Below are 16,391 nucleotides of genomic sequence, written 5' to 3' on the forward strand. Positions count from 1 at the left end.
TAGGAAGAAGTAGACAAAAAAAAATATTTCAAATTCTTTTTTTTATCAAGCATGAAACAATCATTACTGAGACTGTTCATGAATTAGTTTAATAGCCTATTTGATAGTATTATTCTTAGTGATTACATCACCTAATAATTAAAAGAACCATTCCAATACAAAATAGAATCATAAGCATCATAGGTCATCAGTCAGTTATCATAAAATATATTATACAAGCAAACGCAAATTGTGTCATACTACCAGATTTTGCCATTTTGAATGGGACCTACATTTTGTCCTAGATGGTGCGCAAATCCAGTGGTTTCTTAACTGCTTATGATGAATGAATACCTTACTTAATTTTCCCCAAAAGGGGGTTAAGTCTATGTCATACCTCATAGAAGTTCAAAGCTGGCTAAAAAATTTACTTTGAGGGTCCAAACTGTTTAAATTCCAGTCTTCAGAGGCTCCTGGATCATCCAGATCACAAGAAGACTCTACCGGTAGCTTATGCAGCTACTGCCACCTGGCAGCTGAAGACTCAACTGCACCTAAGTGCTTCTTCTGCAGCAAGTATGAGCATGTTTCTTGTCGAGGAATGCATCTAGACTTATTCCTAGCGCTGAAAGCCCATGATAAGAGCTCACTACTACTCAAATACGAATGTGTATGCTGTAGTAAGCAAAGTGTAGCCAAACTTCAATTGGCAGTACTTGAAATGACACAAACTAACTGAAGCATGGCACCTTTACAGCAGCAACAGCAGCAGCCAGAAATGCAACCAATTACCGACATTAACATGATCCTATCGCAGTCACCAGCAACTAACAGAATTCAAAACTCAAGCGCCGTCAGAGTTAGCGTTCTACTGCAATCCGAAAAAGAGAGGAAACTACAAGAGGAGAAAAGTATGAACATTGTAATATCTGGCCTTCTAGAATCCAACGAAGAGTCTGATGCTGAGAAAGTTGTGCGGCTGGTCTCTAGCAATGACCTTGGTGCTCAACTACAACTGACAGACATCCTAGAAACAGCAAGACTGGGCCGCCCCCTCTCAGACTCGGATAACGTGCGGGGCCAAAGGCACCTACTCGTGAAACTGTGCAAGGATTGTGAAGAAACCCGAAGAAAGCAATCGAAAATCTTGAAGAGTGCACCAAATCTGCGATGATCCACTGACAACCATGTCTGACAATAAGTCTATGTGAATCCAGATCTCACGCCAATGCAAAGAACTGAACAAGCTGCTAGACGCCATGCAAAGAGATCACAGTCCTCCAACAACCAACTGGACGCTGGCTCTTTAGCTGCTGGTCAATGCTATCCCAGCCCATGTCATAACCACATGTTCAACTCCTAAGTTTATGTGTATTGCTTTTTTTTGCTTATTGCTCCATCTTTTCCTTTTTTTTATGACGGGTTTTCCAATAAATAATAATAATAAGTGCCATGGCGTAGGCCGCAGGCTCCAGAAAAAGACCTTGACTGGAATTAAATGTCTTTATTTTAATTCTGATTCTCTGCTAAACAAGATGGATGAAGTGAGACAGATTGTAAGCGCTGAAAATCCCCATATAGTTGGAATAGCTGAGGTGAAACCGAAAAATAGCAGATACCTGCCTACACTCCCAGAGCTACAGATTCCAAATTAAAAGGTCCTAGAGAGAAACATTGAACAGCAAACTGGAAGGGGAATCCTCTGCTATTGCAAACAGGACGTCCAAGCTACCCCAGTAAGTCCCAGAGGAAACGAACCCTCCCAAGAAAGTATCTGGTTAAAAATAACAGCAGCTGATGGAGTAAATATCAAATTCGGAATCTACTACAGAAGTCCTAATAGCAGTCTTGAAAATGACTCGCACTTGCTTGCAGAAATTACTGAGATCTGCAGTGAAAACTTATCAAATGTAGTCATCGTGGGTGATTTCAACCTACCGAAAATCAACCAAACAGGTGATGTTGGGCACAACCCAACATCACCTGAGGCGAAATTCTTAAAAGTGGTGAATAACTCATCTGAACCAATTGATCTTAGAGCCCACCCAAACCAGAGGTACACATAGACCAAGTATATTGGATCTACTACTGACAAACAATTCAGAACTGATAGAGGACATCTGCCTACTAGCACTGGTGGGAAAGTCTGATCACTGTATTGTAGGCTTCCATATTTTGGGTAACAACAGCAAAGACACAAAAAAAACACCAAGAAAAAATTACAACAGAGCAGACTTCACTGCAATACACAATGACCTCAGCACAGTGGATTGGGGAAAAGGGTTCCATTCAACTGAAAGCTGTAAGGAAATGTACTCTTAATTCCTCTCTGTCATGTCTCAGGCTGAGGAGAAACATGTATCAGTTGACTAACAATATAAAAGACCAACCCTACCATGGACTATTTTGGACATCATCCTGCCTGTTGGAAAAATTATGTACCAGGCAAGCAGCTAACATGCAAGAGCAAAACCTTGCAGAATCTATCAAGACCATCCCCAGAATGTCTTGGAACCACATAAATTCTAAACGCATTGCAAAGCCAGATATTCCAAGCTTAAAACTCCCTACAACTGGACTCCTGATTGAAAGATCTGCAGAAAAAGCAGACTAACTAAACACGTATTTCACTACCGTCTTCACCCAGGAACCTATTCAGTCATCACTACCAACCCTGCAAACCATAGTCTCTGACCAAATACCCAGGGTCGAGATAGACCCACAGGTGGTCCTGAAGAAACTCAAAGAGCTAAGGATAAGCAAATCGCCAGGTCTGGATGGACTTCATCCCAGAGTGTTAAAAGAAACTGCAGATCTAATTGCAAAGCCCCTATTGATGACTTTTCAAAAACCCTTACAGTCAAATGAACTCCCTAGTATCATAGGCAGCGCGCTAGCGCTGCCTAAGTAAAGAACAATGTGGGCAAAATGTGTTTTTTTTGTTTTTTTTTTCATACCTGGGCACTTTGTATTAAAGGAGTTGTCGTAGAAACTTCGAAAAGGGTCATTCGATTGGAAATTGGAATGACTAGCGCCCTTTCTAACAGTCGAAAGTGATTAGAGGGCAACTAGCCCCCCCCCACGCCCATCATTCCCCCAAACACATCCAATCAAAATTTTGAGATAGCCATTTTGTTCAGCATAGTTGATTTCCACAAAGAAAATTTGTTTTTGAGGAGGACACTCCCCCATAACCCTCGGGGCAAGGGTTTTAAGTTATGCCCTGAGGGCATATAAAGAAAGGCACTATGTACTATTTATTATTTTTTCCTTTAGAGCAGGGCACTTCATATGGAAGGGATTGTTGTAGAAACTTCAAAAGGGGCTCATTCGATTGGAAATTGTGAGTTCTAGTTCCCTTTTTAATAGTCGAAAGTGATTGGAGGGCAAATAGCCCCCCCATGCCCATCATTCCCCCAAACATATCCAATCAAAATTTTGAGATATCCATTTTGTTCAGCATTGTTGATTTCCAGATAGAAAATTTGTTTTTGAGAAGGATACTACCCCACAACCCTCAGGGCAAGGGTTTTAAGTTATGCCCTGGGGGCATATAAGGTTTTAATAGAAGGCGTTGTCGTAGAAACTTCAAAACAAGCTCATTCGATTTGAAATTCAAAGGGCTAGTGTCCTTTTTAATATTCGAAAGTGAATCATTCCCCAAAACACATCCAATCAAAATTTTGAGATAGCCATTTTGTTCAGCGTAGTTGATTTCCAGATCGAAAATATGTTTTGAGGAGGACACTCCCCCACAACCCTCAAGGCAAGGGTTTTAAGTTATGCACTGAGGGCATATAAGAACAATGCTGGCACAATGTACTATTTATTATTTTTTCCTTTAGAGCAGGGCTCTTCATATGGAAGGGGTCGCTGTAGAAACTTCAAAAGGGGATCATTCGATTGGACATTGAGAGTTCTAGCGCACTTTTTAATAGTCGAAAGTGATTGGAGGGCAACTAGCCCCCCCACGCCCATCATTCCCCAAAACACATCCAATCAAAATTTTGAGATAGCCATTTTGTTCACCGTAGTTGATGGAGGACACTCCCCCACAACCCTCAGAGCAAGGGTTTTAAGTTATGCCCTTTGGGCATTTAAGGTTTTAATAGAAGGCGTTGTTGTAGAAACTTCAAAAAGGGCTCATTCGATTGGAAATTTAAAGGGCTAGTGCCCTTTTTAATAGTCGAAAATGATTGGAGGGCAACTAGCCCCCCCCCCCATCATTTCCCCAAACACATCCAATCAAAATTTTGAGATAGCCATTTTGTTCAGCATAGTTGATTTCCAGATAAAAAAAAAATTTGAGAAGGAGACTCCCCCAGAGCCCTCAGGTCAAGGGTTTTAAGTTATGCCCTGAGGGCATATAAGGTTTTTGAAGAAGGCGTTGTTGTAGAAACTTCAAAAAAAGCTCATTCAATTGGGAAATTAATAGTCGAAAGTGATTGGAGGGCAACTAGCCCCCCCCCACGCCCATCATTCCCCCAAACACATCCCATACAAAATTTGGGATAACCAAGTCGTTAAGCATAATTGATTTACTCATAGAATATAAATTTTTTTGGAGGACACAACCCCCCCAACGAAAGGGTAATGATTATAGGCTATGCCTTGGGGGCATATAAGTTTTTTCATTGAAATCTTTCTCGTATACACTTGAAGTAGTGCTCATTCGATTGGAAATTGAAAGGGCTAGTAGCCTTTTTAACAGTCAAAAGTGATTAGAGGTCAGATAGCTCCCCTCTCACACCCACTTTTCCCCAAACACATCGAATCAAAATTTTTAGATACCCATTTTATTCAACGTAGTTGTAAGTTTTGGAAATTAGGTCTTTAAGGATGACAACCCCTCCCCCCACAACCCTTGGGGCAAGGGTTGTAAGTTATGCCCTGGGAGCATATAAAGTTTTTAGTGAAAGGCAACTAGCCCCCCCCAGGCACTTTAGTTAAAAATTGCTGAAAATTTTCTCCAGCATACAAATAGCAGGCCAAACTATAAAGTTGTAAAAAACGAAAATATTTGAAGTGTTATTTTCTTGTTCCCTGAAAAAACTATGTCAATATAAAATGAACAGAAATTAATTAAAAAAAACTTTTTCCACAAAATAAGGTTTTCAGAGAAAAGTAAAGAACTCCATTAAGCAAAAAATGAGCAAAAATAAACAACCCCTCCCCCCACAGCCCTATCCCTTCCCAAGGCCAGAACAAAATTTGCACTTTACCAAGAAAATACAAATGAATGTGCATTGGCAGTTTAATATACATATACTGATATTTAGTAATCAAAATGTTAATATTATTTGATTTATTAAAGTTATAAAAGTAAAAACATTTATATTTTTTCAGTAAAGTGCAAATTTTGTTCTGGCTTTGGGAAGGCATAGGGGTTTTGCACCCAACTTATGTTAATTTCTGCTCGTTTTGAGTTTGACTTGGTTATTTATTGTAATTTCTGTTCATTTTGGGTTTCATTTATTCATCAATGCTGATTTGTGGTAGTTTCACGCTTGGTAGATTATTTGATTTTATTTTTGCTCATTTTTTGTTTAATGGAGTTCTTTACTTTTCTTTGAAAAACTTATTTTGTGGAAAAAGTTTTTTTTTAATTAATCTAGAAAAAGGCAATGGTGATACCATTGCACAAAAAAGGAAACTGCCAAGATCCTCTAAATTACTGCCCAATCAATCTAACCTGCAAAATACTGGAATTTATCATGTCTGACCACATCCTTGAACAGATGAGCAAAAGAAAGATAATCACTAGCAAGCAATTTGGGTTCTTAAAGAGAAGGTCTGCAGAGTCACAGCTTCTTTGGGCAGTGGAAACTTCTTTGGAAAACTGGAAAATGGCAGTGGGGTGTTCTATTTTATAAGGGTGATCAAGTCAATGTCATTTACATAGACCTTAACAAGGCCTTTGACAAAGTACCTCATTGTTGCCTCTTATACACTCTGCAACCTAGGTCTGGGAGCCACAGTTGATTGGATTGAACAGTTTCTTATTGGAAGGTCTCAAACAGTATCAGTAGACAGAATTTTGAGCACACTTGAAGTAGAGGTAATCAGCAGTGTTCCCCAGGGCTTGGTCCTTGGCCCTCTCTTAATTAACCTGTATCTTAATGATCTAGTAGAAGGCATCAACTCAGAGATTCTACTGTATACAGATGACAACAAGCAGTATAAAGTAATCAAAACAGCTGTCAATGCAGTTTGATGTCCAATTGGCTGATGGAAATCAATATCAACAATAGTCATAAGATAATGATAAAGAAACCTACTATTCAGCCTCAGTATAGACTAGTAAACGTACTGATCACATTTTTCCTGTGGGAGTGCGAACTTGTAATAGAAATTGGCATCAACCTCGTTTTTCCGGGCCCTAACAACACCAGTCCTAGGAAAGAAAATCGTTTTACAAGAGTTTTAAGGCTCAACTTCACTTTTGAAAATGATAAGACCCTTTCCCTGCTTTACAAAGCTTTGGAACAGCCAATCCATAATTATGGTCAATGCAGTACATATCCCTTTTACAACAAAGACATCAAAGCTCTCGAAAAATCTCAAAGACAAATAACAAAGTTCTGTCCAACTCTGAGAAACTTGCCTTATGAAGATGGGCTCCGCAAGCTCAAACTTCTTTCACTAGCTCATTGACTGCACTGAGGAGACCTCATTGAGGCATACAAGCTTTGTTACAATGCCTACGAAAACATCCAGGCTACTGATGTTCTCAGCTTCAGCCACACAAACCTTTGAGGTCACAGCCTCAAGCTTCAAGAGGAGAGGTTCCAAAAGAACATTGGCCATTGGGCATTAAAGAACCGAGTAACACAACACTGGAACAAGCTCCCCTTTGAAGTCATCAATGCCAACTCATTAAACCCATTCAAGCAGGAACTGGACAAATACTACAGTGAAAAGTGCCAACAATTTTTTTCAATTTGAAAAATTTTTTTAGAGGCCCTGTGGCCTATTTGTTTTGCATTATATTATCATTATGATGTATATTATCATAAATTTTGACCAAGTATTTTCCTTTCCTGAAAACTTGTTTTCTCTTTTGTAACATAGATGTCTCTCAGCTATTGCTGCCACAAGTAGTCAACCACAACCTTGAAAAATTGCCTGAAACCCATGGAAAGTGGCATTGGGCCAAACAACATCCAACATTGAAATTGCCATTACCAACAGCCCTATGCAAGATGCTTACAGCCCTCCACCTTGAACAACAAGGAAAATCTTGAATTTGAATGGATAGCAATATTTGATATATTGTATAACACTTGATGCCTATTTCTATGCTTTTTCTAAACATAACAATTGCTTCAGGGGAAATCCCATTTTGAGCATTTTGAGGATAGCACTTGATACCTATTTCTCTGCTTTTTTCAAACATAATAATTTCTTTCAGAGGAAATTCCATTTTGAGCCCTTTAAAGAATCTCCAAACGGTAACTTATTGCACAAAAATGACAAATACTAGAAATGGCTCTAAAAGGTAGTTTAAAATATATTATTGGTTTATAAATAAATTATTCAAAATTGATATATTCTAAACATACTGATTTATAACAACACCAGGCCCCCCCCACCCCAAATAAAAAACAATGAATATTTATTATAAAACGTCAAACATTTTTATTATGTCTGTAGAAGAAGTCATTTTAAGCATAAAAAAGATTGCAGTAACCTAACCATAATATACAGTAAAAATACACAAAAAATTACAAATTTCTTTCTGTCTCCATAAATCAAAAGCTTCTCCTTTGCCGAAAGAAATCATTTTTTAAATTATTTCTTTATTGTTTTATAATTTTCTTAATTGAAGCATTTTGTAATTTAGCTTTTATCTATCATTTTTATAGAAGATAGGCAACCAGTTATTTTTTGCTCAATTTTTCTGAAATTGTCATGCTACTGCAAACTTTATTACACAATAAATGCCCCCTAAAATACAGATGTCAGGAAAATGTTTGGGATTTATGAGTAACTGGTAAATTTCAATGCTTATTGAATTAGATTGTATGCATTTGGAATATTACTTTAAACTGATGAATTTAATGGCTCAACCATGAGTTTTAAACTTTATATCATAGTCTACAAACTAGTCTATGGACAAGGTAGTAAGTTATACATTAGAGCCCCCAAGAAAAAGATTACGGATACAGCACTGGACTTAAGGCTATATTTCCTACCAGCATTACTGACCTCCATCTCATGCTCCTTTGGCCAGGAAGTGCAATGGAGAAGTTGTGGGCCAGCCATCCAATGATTTAACCAACCTTTCCTGTTTTAACTTCCCTAAATACCCATTTATAGTTGAATAATTTTTAGGGCAAAGTTGAAAATTTTTCCATAACTGAGCTATGAAATAGGTGAACATATAGCTCATTTTTTATGCTCTTTACAAATATGATAATAGATTTACTCAGAAATTCAATTCTAACCCCTTTATAGATCCTTGAAAACATTACATTTTCTTTATATTTACAGCTATAGAAAAGAATTATATACTGGTTAAATACTTACTGTTTGAATATAAATCCATTTTGTTAAAGTCATTTAATCCATAGGCATTGAATTCACAAAATTTAATTGGTTAAACAATTTTGAAATCAATTTTGCCATATTATGCCTTCTTCTGTTAGGTTATTTCTTCTATAAAAGACTGCATTTCCAGATGTTGAAAAATGTCAAAGGCCATGGAAGAAGATTTAGATAAATTTCAATGTTGCATTTTAATTATAATATCAGTAGAAATGTCATGAGGTGCCCATTTTTATGCTTTTTCTAAATATAGTCATTGTTCTACTTGGAAATCCAATTTTATGCCTTCTATGGACCTTTACAAATGATACTTCTCCCCCTTATTTTTGACTATTGAAAAAAGTTAAGATATTGGTTAAAAACTTATTATTTGATTATAATGCCACTTTGTAAAAGTTATAATGTCCACAGGGATTGATCAATTTTCTAGTTTTGATTCAATTTAGCAAAGAATTTATAAATCTTTTAAAAACTTGAGTGCTTATTTTAAGCCATTGGCATCATTCTTGTATATACCAGTATACCCATTGATTGGACAGTTTGTGATAAAATCAAGAACCAGAAAACAAATGAGCAATTTATAATTTGGGCTATTTTTTGCACATTGAGGGGGGGGGGGGGCGGGTTAGGTATAGTTGATCTGCAGTCAAAATATATTAACTACAATTATTCTACATATTATGAAGTTAAAATTGTTGTTTTAACCCTTTTCTACAGCCAAAAATAAGAGAAAAATGTATCATCTTTAATGGTCCATAAATGGCTTAAAATTGAACTTCCAAGTAAAAGAGAGGCCTGGATTAGGGACTTTTGAGAAACAAACATGCTAAGAAAACAATTATTACTTTATAATATGCAGAATAATAGTAGCTGACACATATTGCATACAGGCCTGCTATACTTTACCCCCTCCCCCAGTTTTCTGGTTCTTGTTTTACCACAGTTGGTTCAATTTATGGGTATGCAGGTTGAATCAATAGAGAATGCATGGGAAATATCTAATTTTGGCTATATATTTATGTATTAGAGGGGGTTCTCACTTCAAATCATGCAGAATAATTGTAATTAAAACAGTTTGACTGCAGCTCCACTTTACTTCACCCCTACCCATCCCTAATGTGCAAATATATAGCCCAAATTATATATTATCTATGCATTCTGCCAATGCATCTTTCTTGTTTCAACATTGGTATCCATAAATTGAATCAACTGGGATGAAACAAGACCCAGAAACAGTAGAGTGAATATATAATTTGGTCTATATATTTGCACATTAAGGGGGGAGGGGTAAAATATAGTAAGAAATATTTTCTTAGGATGTTTCCTTTTCAGTAGCCCCAGATCTAGGACCTTTACCAAAGCAGCTAGACCCTATTATATTCAAGAAGGGCTTAAAAAAGCATTAAATGGTATGTTTACCTAGTTTACTGCATAGCTCAGTGGAGGTAACATTTGGTAATAATTTGGTAACACATTGGTAACACATGGTAGGTAATAATTTGGAGGTATCTCCAAATTTACTACTGTTAACATACATTTTGAAGAGCATATAAAGGGCGCCAAGTGATTGATTCACTCTTCTTGGCTAAATTAGCCAGTAAATATTTATATAAACAGACAATTTAGATAGGCAAGAAACAAACTTACCTCTGGAATAAGTACTTCATCCTGAATCTAAATATGACATGTTTCTGTTATAATCAATTTGTATATTTCTATAGGCAATTATATTAGCCTATAGCTTTTATTTCCTCTGTATTTATCTATTTTGTTACTGTCATTTCAATTTTTCAGGTAAAGACTTACAAATAAAGTAAACATACCACTTGATACCTTTTTTGATGCTCTTTCTAAATATAATAATCATTTTTGTCAGAAATGAATTTTACCCCCACCCTAATATATACCAATTTAGGGTATATATTTGCACATTAGGGGGGGGGGTAAAGTTTAAACTTACCTCTCATTTACATAAGAAATAAAATTTACCCCCACCCCCCCTCTAATGTGCAAATATATACCCTGAATTGGTATATATACATCAATCTTTTCCCGTATAATGGATAAAATTGTGGTGAGTAGAATCCAAGCACATTTTGAGGAAAATAACTTATGGCATTCTGCTCAGCATGGTTTCCGTAAACGACGATCTTGTAACACGCAACTTCTTGAGGTGATTTGTGATTTTCAATTGATGGCTGATAATGGTATTTTGTTTGACTGTATTTATATTGACTTTTCCAAAGCATTCGAAAAAATTTCCATTCCACTTCTGATAAAAAAATGTCAACTATATGGTATAGGCCCACAAACTAAAGCATGGATAACAGATTATCTTACAAATAGAACCCAAGAGGTTGCAGTAGGTGATGCCTTGTCATCACCTATTTCTGTCATAAGTAGAGTTCCACAAGGCGGTTGTCTTGGGCCAGTACTTTTCTGTCTTTATATCAATGATTTACCAGGTGTTGTTAGGAACTCAACCATAAAAATGTTTACAGATTATGTAAAAATCTACAGGCCAGTCATGAGTGAACAAGAGAGTTCTTTACTTCAAGAGGATTTGGTTGCTCTTGTCCAGTGGTGTACTGCAAACTCTATGTTCATTAATGAAACCAAGTGCAATGCTCTGCACTATTTGCGTAGAATCCCTCAGCATTACCATTACTTTGTTGTTGGTACATTAATTTCAAGTGTAGAATATGTTCGTGACCTTGGGATTTGTTTTGATTCAAGTCTCAAATTTAATCAACATGTATCAGATATCACCCATAAGGCTAATTACCAATTATTACGTCTAAGGCATACTTTTTCTAAGTTTGATCTTCATTCACTGATTTCACTTTATGTATCCACTGTACGTCCAGTACTTGAGTATTGCTCATCAGTATGGTATCCCCTTAATAAGAGAGATAGAGAGGATTGAGAGTGCAACGTAGGGCCACCAAACTCATACCATACCTGAGTCATCTACCTTACCACCAGAGAATGCATAGACTACAGTTGCCTTCTCTCCAGTTCTGACGTGTTAGAGCCGACATAATAAATACATTTTGCATTGTTAGGAATATTGATAATATCACCCCAACTCACTTTTTCACTTTTATAGAATACAGTAGTACCCGTCAACACCATCACAAAATTTATCCACCATGTTCACAGAAAAGATTAGGCCAAAACTCTTTGTCTAGCCGAGTGTGGAAGACTTGGAATTCACTTACATCATAAATTGTTGCAAGTACCACGGTCCAGTCTTTCAAAAGTAGTTTAGCCTCTACAGATTTCTATACTAGGTCCTATTACAATCCATTTTAAGATTATTTTTTTACCTTTGTATTACCTGATTTGTGACAGTTATTTTGTAGGCTTACTTTTTTGTAGGTTTCAATTATTAACAGATATGTTTCTGTTAAGTTGGTATGTTCTTGTATGTTTCAGTAATATTGTTTTTCCAATGTTTTTCAGTTACTGTATGTTTGTGTTATGTCATTGATATTGTTATTGACTTTTTTATAATTGTTTTGTGAAACAAGCTTGTTAAAGCTTACTATATCTTGGTATTAATAAATAAATAAATAAATAAAAATAAATATAGGGGTGAAGGTAAAATTCCTTTCTGACAAAAATGATTATTAGCCTATATTTGGAAAGAGCATAAAATAAGGCATTGAGTGGTATGTTTACTTTATTTGTAAGTCAATAATATGAACTGGAAAAAATTTACCCTTTGAGGGTATGTAAAGGGCATAAAATTAAATTTGCAGCAGAAGAAAATGCCATATTTAGATTCAGGATGAAATTCTAGGGGCATGTTTGTTTCATCCATTAATATAAATATTTACCAATTAGCCAATATAAAATAGGAAAAATCATTCACTAGACTGGGCAAGCCTAAAGGCCTACTAAAACTAATTGAAATGTTTGGTAAAATTCTACTTTAGCTACTTTTGGCTATCTTGGAAAGGGGTCAGGTTAGGAAAATGAAACTTTCAGGGATGGGTCTACAGGCTAAAATATGTCACAGGAAGATATTTTAAAGTACCTACCTCTACTCCTTCTCTCTCTGAGAGTCTTGAAATTTGTCTACATAACCTATTGAAATTTTGATAGAAAACATTTTACCTTAATTTTCAGTTAGGACTATTATTTTCTTTTTCTCTGGCTTTAGTTCTGAAATTGCAATTCCTGTTATTTGAGTAGAATTTTAGGTAAATTTTTACCAAATCATATTATTGAGTTACAAATCAAGTGAATATACAACTTGATGCCCTTTTTTATGCTCTTTATGCATATAATAATCATTTTTGTGAGAAATGAATTTTAGCCCCCCCTCCTATATATACCAATTCAGGGTATATATTTGCACATTAGGGGGGTGGGGTGATTTATTTCTGATGTAAATGAGAGGTAAGTTTAAACATTTCCCCACCCCCCTAATGAGCAAATATACACCCTGAATTGCTATATATAGGGGTGGGGGCTAAAATTAATTTCCAACAAATATGATTATATTTGTAAAGAGCATAAAAAAAAGGCATTGAGTGGTATATTCACTTTAGTTGTAACTCAATAATATGATTTGGTAAATATTTACCAAATTTTAAGCCATATCAATGTTTTTTCAAAATTTAGGAAATGTATTTGCATATCTTTAAAACCTTATAAATTTGGATCAAGCAGTTGTGAAGCTGGAAACAATTTTGGGTAAATTTTTACCAAATCATATTATTGACTTACAAATGAAGTGAATATACCACTTGATGTCTTTTTTATGCTCTTTCAAAATATAATAATCATTTTTGTCAGAAATGAATTTCACCCTCACCCCTATATATACCAATTCAGGGTATATATTTGCAAATTACGGGGAGGGGGTGGGGTAAAGTTTAAACTTACCTCCCATTTACATCAGAAATAAAATTTGCCCCTACCCCCCCTAATATGTAAATATATACCCTGAATTGGTATATATAGCAGTGGGGTTAAAATTCATTCCCACAAAAATGATTTTTACATATTGAAAGATCATAAAAAAGGCATTGAATGGAATAGGCTATACACTATGTTCATAAGTCAATAATATGATCTGGTAGAAATTTACCCAATTTTGTTGTACTTCATTTAAGCAAAAAATCTATTTTGCAAGGTTTCACTTTTATAAAACACAGATTTTTAAAGGTCATCAAAGGTCAGGACCCTCTAAAGGGGGAAGGAGTGGAGGTAGGTACTTCAAAATACCTTCCTGTGACATACTTGGGTAAATTTTTAGGAATAAAGTGAATACACCATTTGATGCCTTTTTTTTATGCTGATTACAAATATAATAATCATTTCTATTGGAAATGAATTTCAGTTGGTACATTTCTACCAAATCATATTATAGAGTTAGGAATAAAGTGAATACACCATTTGATGCCTTTTTTTTATGCTGATTACAAATATAATAATCATTTCTATCGGAAATGAATTTCAGCCCCCCCCCCCTATATATACCTAGCCCAACCTAACCAAACCTAGCCTAACCCTAAATTGGCATATATAGGAGGGGGGGCTGAAATTCATTTCTGATAGAAATGATTATTATATTCGTAATCAGCATAAAAAAGGCATCAAATGGTGTATTCACTTTAGTCCTAACTCAATAATATGATTTGGTAGAACTTTACCTTTCAGCCCCCCTCCCCGGTAAAGTTCTACCAAATCATATCATTGAGTTAGAAATAAAGTGAATACACCATTTGATGCCTTTTTTTATGCTGATTACAAATATAATAATCATTTCTATCAGAAATGAATTTCAGCCCCCCCCCCCTATAGATATACCTAACAAACCCAACCCAACCTAACCCTGAATTGGCATATATAGGGGGGGGGGCTAAAATTCATGGTAAAATTCTACTTTAGTTACTTTTACCAAAGTTACCCATACTTTAGCCTGCAGACTCATCCCTGAAAGTTTCATTTTCCTAACCTAATCCCTTTCCAAGATAGCCAAAGGTAGCTAAAGTAGAATTTTACCAAAATGTTTTCCTCCTTAGAAGGCTTTAATCTAAAATGTCACCAAAGAACAGACATGGGCGTAGGCAGAATATGGTCTAGGGGGGGGAGGGCAGTTGATAGTGTGATGGAGTTTTATCAACTGCTTTTTCCAAACCATCTACTTTTTCAGCCATATCTAATGTAACTTTGGGTCAATATATACCAAATCATATTATTGAGTTAGGACTAAAGTGAATACACCATTCAATGCCTTTTTTTATGCTGATTACAAATATAGGCCTAATAAGCATTTCTATCTGAAATGAGTTTCAGCCCCCCCCTATATATGCCAAGTCAGGGTTAGGTTAGGTATAGCCTATATAGGGGGGGGGGCTGAAATTCATTTCTGATAGAAATGCGTAGGCCTATTATATTTGTAATCAGCATAAAAAAGGCATCGAATGGTGCATTCACTTTATTTGAAACTCAATAATATGATTCGGTATATATTGACCTAACTTTGAAGGTCTAGGGGGGGCAGCTGCCCCCCCTACACCCATGTGAACAGATAGGCCTACCTATAGGCTAGCCCTAGCCTATAACAAAACCCAGGTGGCAGTTCAATCAAGAGCAACAGTGAATCACTTTAATAGATATTTTCTGAAAGTAGCATAGCCTAAATTTTCAGAGCATAGCCATTGTGGCACTTATTATTATTGTGTTAAGCACCTCATCAATGAAAACTATCAACAGTTAAAAGAGCAACAATTATTTGCATAAAATTTTGAATAGAGAATCTAGTTGTAGGCTAATTTCTTTACCTTATTATCATCAAATTCTAATTATATAAGAGCAATCAAATGATCTACAGAGGTTTTACAAAATATTCACCTGTTGTTCCACTGGATTTCTGAGGAATTCCAAGGGCTGGGCTTTGTGCTTTTCTTCTGTTATGTTTTTTACTCGACGTTGCTTCGAGATATGTGGTGCGATTTAGTACAGCTGTAAAGGCGAAAATGCGGTATATCTTCTTTTTCGGGCTAGCTTTCGAACTTATAGCTTACATGAAGTTTAAAAAAGAAAGAAAGAAATATAATGAAGCTGATATTATATTTATGTTCAAATGTTTTCTATATATTTTTTCCTATAAAATAACATATAAAGGCTTAGGATATAGGGAAGGCCTTGTGCATCAGAAAAGGCTGGATAGTATGGTTCAGCAGAGCGGAATAAAATGCTACTGAGCCGGAGAACGGGACAGATACTGTTTTCAGACTGTGGGACATTGAAGTTCTTATCTATCAGAGGCAGCGCAATAGTACTGCCTAAGTAAAGAATGAAGTGAGCGCTATGTATTAGTTATTTAGTATTTTTCGCCAGTGCACTTCGTATTTAAGGAGTTGTCATTAAAGAGCGGTACTTACGGTTGGAAATTAAAAGTTACAGTGCCTTTGTAAAGAGTCAAAATTGACTTAAATGCAAGCAGGTCCCTCCTTAAGCTGTTTAGTTCGAAGTGTTTAAAAGGTCCAGCAACTATGCCTCTGGAATAGACGAGACCCGCCTACAGCCTTTTAAACAAGGACTGTAGAATGTACAAGTTGCCCAATGTTTATACAAAGTATTTATTATTGGGAAAGGGAGGCATGCTAAATCCTTGGTATCCAAACAGGCTTAAGGTATACTAACTTGAAAGTTTCAGGGAACTCAGGGGATGATAAACTATTACTGATACTATTACTCCTACTACTTTTACTACTACTACTACTACCACTACTACTAATACTACTACTACTAATAGTAATAATACTACTACGACTGATACAACAGTTACTACTCCTACTAATAATATAATTACTACTTCTACTGCTACTACAGCTAAGGCTAAG

The 16,391-nt window shown here is 35.9% G+C and overlaps 1 protein-coding gene across 1 annotated transcript in view; it reads right to left on the bottom strand.

Moving 5' to 3' along the window:
- Positions 1-15,501, bottom strand: part of Rap1 (RAS oncogene family member Rap1) — a 57,799-nt gene extending 42,298 nt beyond the window's left edge. The window contains exon 1 of the mRNA XM_089107076.1: positions 15,397-15,501. The gene's annotated coding sequence lies outside the window, so the exon portion shown is untranslated. The remainder of the gene's footprint in view (positions 1-15,396) is intronic.
- Positions 15,502-16,391: the final 890 nt, after the last annotated feature.

Source organism: Artemia sp. Qi Xiang Cuo, chromosome 21 (assembly GCF_049724085.1).
Source record: "Artemia sp. Qi Xiang Cuo chromosome 21, ASM4972408v1, whole genome shotgun sequence".
NCBI lineage: Eukaryota > Metazoa > Arthropoda > Branchiopoda > Anostraca > Artemiidae > Artemia > Artemia sp. Qi Xiang Cuo.